Genomic DNA, 8,948 nt, shown 5'->3' with positions numbered 1-8,948 from the left:
AAGTTTGAACCATGTTATTTTGGACAGGCATTTTTTAAACCAAATTCTGCTATATGTAATGTGTGCATACCAGAATCACACAAAAGGAGAACATATCCATCGCTCAAGGTTGGGGGGCAAAATTTAACTGTGCCTATTTTCTCTCCTTTTCATACCTCTTCCTTCTCCCCACTTTTTAGTAATTTTATTTCTACTAATATTGCTTCCAGAGAGTAGCAAGAGGAATATGCAATACAACCTAAGCCAGTCAGTTTTGCTACTGATGGTTTCAGTCAAATATATTGGCAAAAATGGGGGGAGGGTTTAAGATTATTATCAGTCACATATTTTACATTATGTTCCTATGTTTTACTATCATGAAGTACTGACTTAGCATTGCTTTGATAATGTTCTTCCACAAAGGATTTTTACTATAATAAATACTCTGTTATCTAACATCCTATTAACTGTAATCATCTGTTGATTCACTGAGTCAATAAATATGGTTCTGGTACTAGGTGCTTGGAATATATTGTATCAGTGAACAAAACTGGCAATGATTCTTGCTTCTGTGGTTCTTATATTTTATGTGGAGGTAAAGGGGATGGTGGGGGGGGTGCATAAGTCAATAATAATGAATCCCACTACAATATTTAAGACAGTGTTGCCAAGGTGTAAGGAGAAACTTACAGATATTTAAGTGCACACACACACACGAAAAAAACAGCAGTTTTGACCAGATGATTAAAATTAGTATCATTAGTGAGGTACAGATGAAATATCACTTACCTCCAGATGTGATGCCCTGAGAAGGACACAAAAACTCAGCATCACTTATGTGTTCTGGCTAGATACATAAAACTTTTTGTTTTTATCGAAGTATAGTCTGTTTACAATGTGTCAATTTCTGGTGTACCGCATAATATTTCAGTCATACATATATATACATATATTACTTTTCATATTCTTTTTCACTATAGGTTACTAGAAGATACTGAATATAGTTCCCTGTGCTATACAGTAGAAATTTGTTGTTTATCTATTTTATATATAGTAGTCAGTATCTGCAAATCTCGAACTCCCAGTTTATCCCTTCCCATCCCATTTCTCCCCTGGTAACCATAAGTTTGTTTCCTATATCTGTGAATCTGTTTCTATTTTGTGAATAAGTTCATCAGAGTCTTTTTCTTTTAGATTCCACATACAAGTGGTATCATAAGGTATTTTTCTTTCTTTTTCTGGATGACTTCACTTAGAATGACGATGTCCAGGTCCATCTATGTTGCTGCAAATGGTGCGCTCCCTGGTGGTCTACTGGTTAGTATTCAGCGCTCTCTCATGTTGCTGCAAATGGCACTATTTTGTTCTTTTTATGGCCAAGTAATATTCCATTAATAAAACTTAAATCTAATCAGGAGAAACATCAGACAAGCCCAAAATGGTGAATGTTCTATAAAAATGATTGCATTATTTTGAAATGTCAATGTCATAAAAGACAAAGAAAGGCTATAAATTTTTCCAGATTAAAGGGGAGTAAATTAAATGTAATACCTGATCCTAGACTGTGTCACAAACTGAAGGGTAAATGTTTTAAAAAGGTATTATTGGACTTATTGACAAATGGAAATACAGATGTTAGATTATTATATTATAACAACATTAAATTTACTGAAATTTGGTGCATATGTAAGAGGATATTCTTAGTCTTAGGAAATATATACTGAAGTATTCACGGGTAAAGGAAGTACATATCCAAGTATTTATAGGTAAAAGGTCATGATACATTCAGCTTATTCTCAAATGTTTCAGAAAAATGTAACATACGTATATGTGTGTGTGTGTATGTGTTTGTGTGTGTCAATAGATAGGTAAATAGATAGTGTCTTATTCATTTTGGGTTGCTGTAACAAAAATACCATAGACTGTGTGGCTTAAACAACAAGTGTTTATTTCTTATAGTTCTGGAGGCTGGGGAGTACAGGATCAAGAAATTGGCAGATTGAGCTCTGGTGAGGGCCCATTTCATTGTTCATAGACTGAAGTCTTTTTGCTGTGTTCTTACATAGTGAAAGGGACCTGAGAGTTCTTTGAGGTATCATCTATAGGGACACTAATCCCATTCATGATCCACCCTAATGACCTAATTACCTCCCAAAGTCCTACCACCTAATACCATCATATTGGGAGTTAGGATTTCAATATATGAATTTAGAGGGAACACAAACATTCAGTCCACCACAGATGAATAGATAGATCAAATGACAAAGCAAATGGGATAAATTGCTACATATATACATATATATACACATACATACATACATAAAATGTTTTTTGTTGATTGAGATTACATAGTATTATTTTGGAGTTTTTAATTGATTTCTTTTTTTAGAAGTTTACTTAAAAGTTTTTTTTTCAAATGGAAGTACTGAGGATTGAACCCAGGACCTCATGCATGCTATGCACGCACTCTACCACTAAACTATACCCCTACCCCTTTAAATTGATTTGTTAATATATTTTTGATTATTAAAGAAATACAGTTTCCTTATAGAAAATTGAGTGTATAAGAAAGTTTACAGAAAAACCAAATGCATAATGCCACCTCCCAGAGGCAACTGTTAATTTTTATTTCCTTCAATTATTTTTTTCTATTTTTACAAAATTAAGATTAGATTGCATATACAAATCTGTATTTTGCCTTTTCTGGTTAATGTTATAAGCATTTAAATGCTCGTTTTAAAAATCATAATTCTTCAGGCTCTTTTTTTGCCAAGAATTCTTAGTTTTCCAAGTGATTCACATTCCTGTATGACAGCAAATGTCTTACCCTGGGCTAAGAAAACAGAGGTCTAGAAAAACAGAGCCTGAGCAAACTTGAGGACCAGCACTTTATTGTGAGGTGAAATATCAGGACACTGAGAGTGTGGGAATGGAGAAATCAGGCCAAAGGAGCAATGCTTAAGTGCTAATTCTTTTTAATTTATTTACTGCAATCAATGACTTTATTGAGTACCTGCTGCCTCAGTATTAGAAGACTACTGAGAGTTGATGCCAAAATCACCTAATCCACAACCTCATGGACATCTTTACACCTTGCATTGAGTTTGTCTACAGAGAAGTCCTTTCAAACTCAAATTACCCTCTTTCCTCTACTAAGAAAGGTCAGTGACCAGTTGAGGTTCTGTTTCTATATAGGAGAGGCTTACCTAACACGATTAGTTGGAAGTAGGTTTTAGATCTTGCACTCTACATAAGAATGAGAAACGGTAGGTTGTCCATACCAATAGAGGGGTGGTGGCTAATAGGTGGGTTGATGGAGATTATGGAAAAATTAAATATCATCCCATCTTAAGTTATCTTTTGGTCACTGAAATTGCGAGGGAAGCCCATATATCATGTTGAGAAAGCATGGTCCCACGAAAACAGGGAGCAGAGTTGCAGCAAGTAGTTGAATAGAAAAGCAGGATAAGAAAACTAGTTTCTCAACATTTCCTGAGTCATGTCGTATTTACTTTGAAGAGTACTCCTACAGATGTATATTCAGATGAAAATTAAAAATAATTCCAAACTCAAGTAGAAAAGCATATGAGTGTTACATGTTTTGGGAGATATCCTTGATTCCCTTCCCTTCACTGGTTAAAAAAACCTTTTCCAAGCAGAATGATGACATTGTGAAAGAAGTTTGTCTGGTACTTCTTTCCCTTCTTCACTTTCCATGCCTCCTCCTCTACTGCCAACACAGACAAGTACTCTGGAAGCTCATGACACCCACCTGAGCTTGCCTTCTCCAGAGAGTGGCTTGTTATGTCTTTTAGTTCTTACCTCTTGCCCTAATTTTTCTCTGAAAACTTACCTACCCCTAGCATAAGTTATCTCAGGGACTTGTTCTTCGCTAGGTAGCTATTACAACTAACTGACCTGGGGTAATGAACTAGAGTTGATCTTAAAGAGTGGTTGTGCACAGAAGGTTCTCTCATAGGAAGATAAGAATGGAGTACTGTCATGGCTGCTACATGATCCTACTCCTATAGTATTTGCCCATGCTACTGTCTCTATCACTCTGTCCACACCCTTTTTGATTGGTTGACTCCTACCAGTAATTTAAGCTCAGCTGTAACTTCCTCCAGAAAGCCTTCCCTGACACACCCAAGCTGAGTCAGGAGCCCACTTAGAGCATACCTCTATTATAACACTTTCATGCTTATGAACCATTTCTACCACTTGAATATAAGCACCTTGAAAGCAAGAACTGGGTCCCATTTATCACAGTATTCCCAAGACCTATCATTGTGCTCAATAAGTATTTTCTCCATGAGTGAATGAGTAAATGAATAAGTACCCAAACTCAGCTCCCTTACCTCTGATACACAATATCTGCTCAAATCAAACTGGTCCATTGATAGTCATAGGAAGATTATTTTTATTTGTTTCCTTGTTTCCTTTCCTTCATGTCTTTCCTCTTACCTCAAATGCCTCTTCTTTGCCTTATTAAGTTGTGTTCATCCTTCAAGACCCTATTTAGTCTAAACTCAGCTTAAGACCAGGCTTTCCACATTTATTTCCATCTTCTCTAATTTTCCATTTCTCTGAATTCTCACTGCACTTAACAGTCTGAATCACATATTTGATTATAAGTGTTCTTGCGTTACTCACTAATCATTTCTGGGGTGTTGAGCCTAGCTTGCCAATCAAATGTTAAAGTCATAAAGGAAGGGTCTATGTTGTATGCTTCCTTGTGCTCCCCTTTAATATATTGCAATTATGCAAAGTACTGATTACAAAATTTTAAAACTCTCAACTTTGAAGGGCTAAGTCAATATCTATATACAGTTGTCAGAGATGAGTGAAAATTCTTTTCCTAGAAATTATACACGTGAACTGATCATTCTTGAGACTTGTTCAAGAGCCCTCTACTGCTAATTGGTTTAATCAGAAATGTGAGGGACATATAAAGGCTTAACTGGCATCTTAGAGGCCTAGGAGATTCAACATGTTTTTTTCCACCAAAGTTTATGACAAGTGACTTTTTCTTAATAAGACATTTATTCTACTTGCTCTATTGCACTTATTCTACACCAAGGCAGCATTGTTCAATATCCCCTGTAATTTGATATGTTCCTAAGAATCTCTGATCCTAGTATCTCATACTATCTATTCATTCATTCATTCATTCAACACATATTTATTGAACATCTGAAAAGAAAAGATAGTATAATGGCTAAGATTACAGATTCTAGAGCCAGAATGTCTGGGTTCAAATCCTGACTTTATCACTTTATAGTTGTGTGACTGCAAACAAAGTACTTTCCATCTCTGCGCCATCTGTAAATGGGGATGATAAAAAGAGTACTTTCCTGATAGAGTTGTTGTATTGAATAATTAATATTTATAAAGTACTGAGAACAGTGCTTGTCACACAATAAGTGCTATATAATTTTTAGTTACAATTGTAATCATTACTGTATACCCAATGTTTCCACTGCTGCCTCTCCTTTCTTTCCTGCACTCAATTTCTTCCATTCACTAGTGTTCTGAAGGGGGTATTTTCTCTAGAAATCCCCACTCATAATAAATATCCATTACCAGGAACCAAAAATCAATTAATGTAATTCACCATATTAACAGGATAAAGGATAAAATCTATACAATCATTTCAGTAGATGTAGAAAGAGCACATGACAAAATCCAATGTCCATTCTTGATTAAAATTTTCAGAAAATTAGAAATTGTAAAGAATGTCCTCAAATAAATAAAAGGCATCTACAAAACACTTATAACTGGCATCCATAATTAATGGTGAAAGATTGAACTGTTCTTTCTTAATATAGGAACAAGGCAAGGATGCCACTATCATCACGTCTATTCACCATTGTACTGGAGGTCATAGCCATTGCAAAAAGGAAGAAAAAGAAATAGAAGGCATTAAGATTTTTTTAAAAAATCCCTATTTGTAGAGGATATGATTATTAATATAAAAAACTCTAGACAACCTAGAAAACAAATATTAAAACCAATAAGCGAATTTAGCAAGGTCACAGGATAGAGGGCTAATGTAGAAAATCAATTGCATCCTTATTTACCAACAGCAAACAATTGGAAAATAAAACTCAAAAAAGAAGTCTATTTATAATAACATTAAAATATCAAGTATTTATAAATAAATCTAATTAAATTTCTCTACATGGAAATTATAAAACAAAGCTGAGAGAAATTAAAGAATACCTAAATAGAGAAATATACCTGATCATAACTCATTATTGTTAATGTGATAATTCTCCCCAAATGATCTATAGGTATAACACAAACACAAACTAAACTCCAGCAAGCTTTTTATTAATGTCTAAAAACACCATTGGGAAAAAGAAAAGGCAAGCGAGATACTGGCAAAGAGTATTCACAACACATATGTCAAACAAAAAACTTATATCCATCATACACATACACACACTCAGTAATAAGAAGACAAAACAATAATGGGCAAAAGATTTGAACATACACTTGGTGAAAAGAAGATATATATATAAATGGCCAATAAGGTCATGAAAAAATACTTGATGTCATTAGTCGTCTGCTAAAGGTCTCCTGAGAGGGCTTTCCTTCCTTTGGAGAAAGAGAAAGAGAGAGAGAGAGGAAATGAATACATCATAGGTACAGGAGGCAACATCCCTCTTCTTTGCTGGATGCCCCCATTTGCATCTGACATCCCTGGTGTAGCTTTGCCAGGAGGTGACAGGAGATATTACTATCATGCTGAGGATGGCAGAGCAGAAAGAAGAAATCCACCTGGGTCTTTGATGACATACTGGAGCAACTCAATTAACCAATATTGGCACCATCTTCTCCAAAACTTATTTTATGAGATAATAAATTTCTTATTAAAATAAGTCACTTCTGGTCAGGTATCCTGTTGCACTTGTGTTGATGCCTTGATCCTTTCGAGTAGAGTAAGAAGTGAGAGCATGTGTGATAAAAATGAAGCGTGGAATTTGAAAAGTTTGGAACAGGTAATTTAGCTTTCACCTGTAGCCCTCTCCCTCTTTGTCCCCCTCACCCCATCCCTACCCCACCTCCCACTGGACTCAGACAAGGGCTAGGAGACACAGAACTGGACTCGGAGGATCTCTCCCTCCTGATGACCTGGTCTTTGTTTTTGGCACAAGGTTATGGTGCTTGACTCCTTCTTCCTTGAGGACACATCCTCTGTCAGGAGACTCCTCAGTCACTGGAGTCATTGGACATGTCTGAGCCCCAAGTTACAGCTTAGGCTCAAGTGGGGGCCCTAACTTCAGCATCATTTTGTGCATGTATCTAGAATGGTCTGCTGCCTTTGCGCATACATAGAGAATGGAAATGGCCCAGACTCAGGGTTGGGAAGTGGCATGGGCATGGGAGAAGGTCAGAGTATGCAGGAGTTAACATTGCTCCATTAGATTATAAATCCTATGAAGGCCACATAGCACACAGCTCAAATGCTGCATATACAGAGTTAGTGCTCAACAGATGTGTGTTGAGTGTATTTGAAGTGACTGGTTTCTAAACTGAAGGTCAAATGGCTTCCTTCTACTGAATCTTCCATTCAGAGAGTACCTTCCACCTGCCACTTCCTTCTCTCCCCCAAAAAGAAACCTTCAACATTTTCACATCAATTATCTGTTTATTTTTATGACATACATAGGGAATAAGAAGAGGTTCATTTAATCTACCAGGAAGAGGTGAAGACACAGAGTTGACCTAACTTGGCCAAGGTCCCAGAAGGTGTCTGTAGCAGAGCTGGGATGGCCCACTAAGTCCTCAGGCTCTAAAGCCATTGTTCTGATGTCCCTGTATGTACTTGCTTTGATAGCACTTTCTTGGTTCTCTGTTATTAGCCTGCTAATTCCCCATGCCAATCATATTCAGGAACGCCACAGTTCCAGGACAATGTAACGCAAGTGAATAAACAAGGCACAATTTAGTATCTTTCTCCTTCAAAAGTGTGTATCAATTGCCTCATAAATCTGAAAATGTGTGCAGGAGCGTGTGCTGCTGGTTTTTTTTCCTTCAGATATAAAAATATAGCAAGTGCTCTGAATGAACCGTAGCTAAAAACCAAGTGAGAAATTCACCAGTTTAAGATTCTCTTAAAAGAGAACACTAACGAATATTCAAAGAGTTCTCCAAGGAGTCTCTAAAGAATCAGGAGGGATGTACTCTTTCTCCTCACGGAGAAGTCTCCATGGCATCTCTACGTGCCGTCTGTTAAGAAAGCCTGGACGGTGGTAGAATGTTTAGCATAAACCTTGAAAACATGCTAAATTACTACTCTAACAAACACTCTTTTTCTTCATTCACTTTCACTTTAGAGAGAAGCATAAAGGTGTTCAGAAGACAGGGAACAGAACCTTAAAGTTTTAAAGGAGAAGCGCTGGAGAAGCAAGAAAGAGAGAAAAAAAGAGAAAGAAAAAAAAGCAAGCAAGCAAGCGGGTAGGAAAGGCAGTGTGCGTGGGGGTTGAGGCTGCTGGTGTGAAGTGATTCTGGATTAGCCCCAGGCTAATCTCCTGCCACTCATCCGAGCAGACAACTGCGCTGGGGCCGCAGTCCGTCGGACCTCCCTCTGCGCGGGACCAAGCGGAAGGATAAATAGTTCCTCCTTTAGGGGCTGCTCTCCTGCCCAGAGGCTGGCGCGAAGGGAGGCAAGTGGTCTGAACCGCAGCTCTTCTCCCAGGGCCACACGGGTGGATTGCACTCCCCTAGGAAAAGCATTCATTCCTCTACGGTTAAGTATGATGCTCTCTCATTGTTAAACATAATGTTAGCTGTAGGCTTTTGTAGATGTTCTTTACCAAGTTGAGAAAGTTCCCCTCTTTTCCTTTTTATATGAATGGAGGTTGAATTTTGCCGAATGCTTTTCAGTGTCATAGGATTTTTCTTTAGCCTGTCGTTATGGTTAGTTACACTGAATGATTTTTAAATGTTGAACCAGCCTTTCG

This window comes from Camelus dromedarius, chromosome X (assembly GCF_036321535.1).
Source record: "Camelus dromedarius isolate mCamDro1 chromosome X, mCamDro1.pat, whole genome shotgun sequence".
NCBI lineage: Eukaryota > Metazoa > Chordata > Mammalia > Artiodactyla > Camelidae > Camelus > Camelus dromedarius.
Note: the sequence above shows the minus strand (reverse complement) of the source record.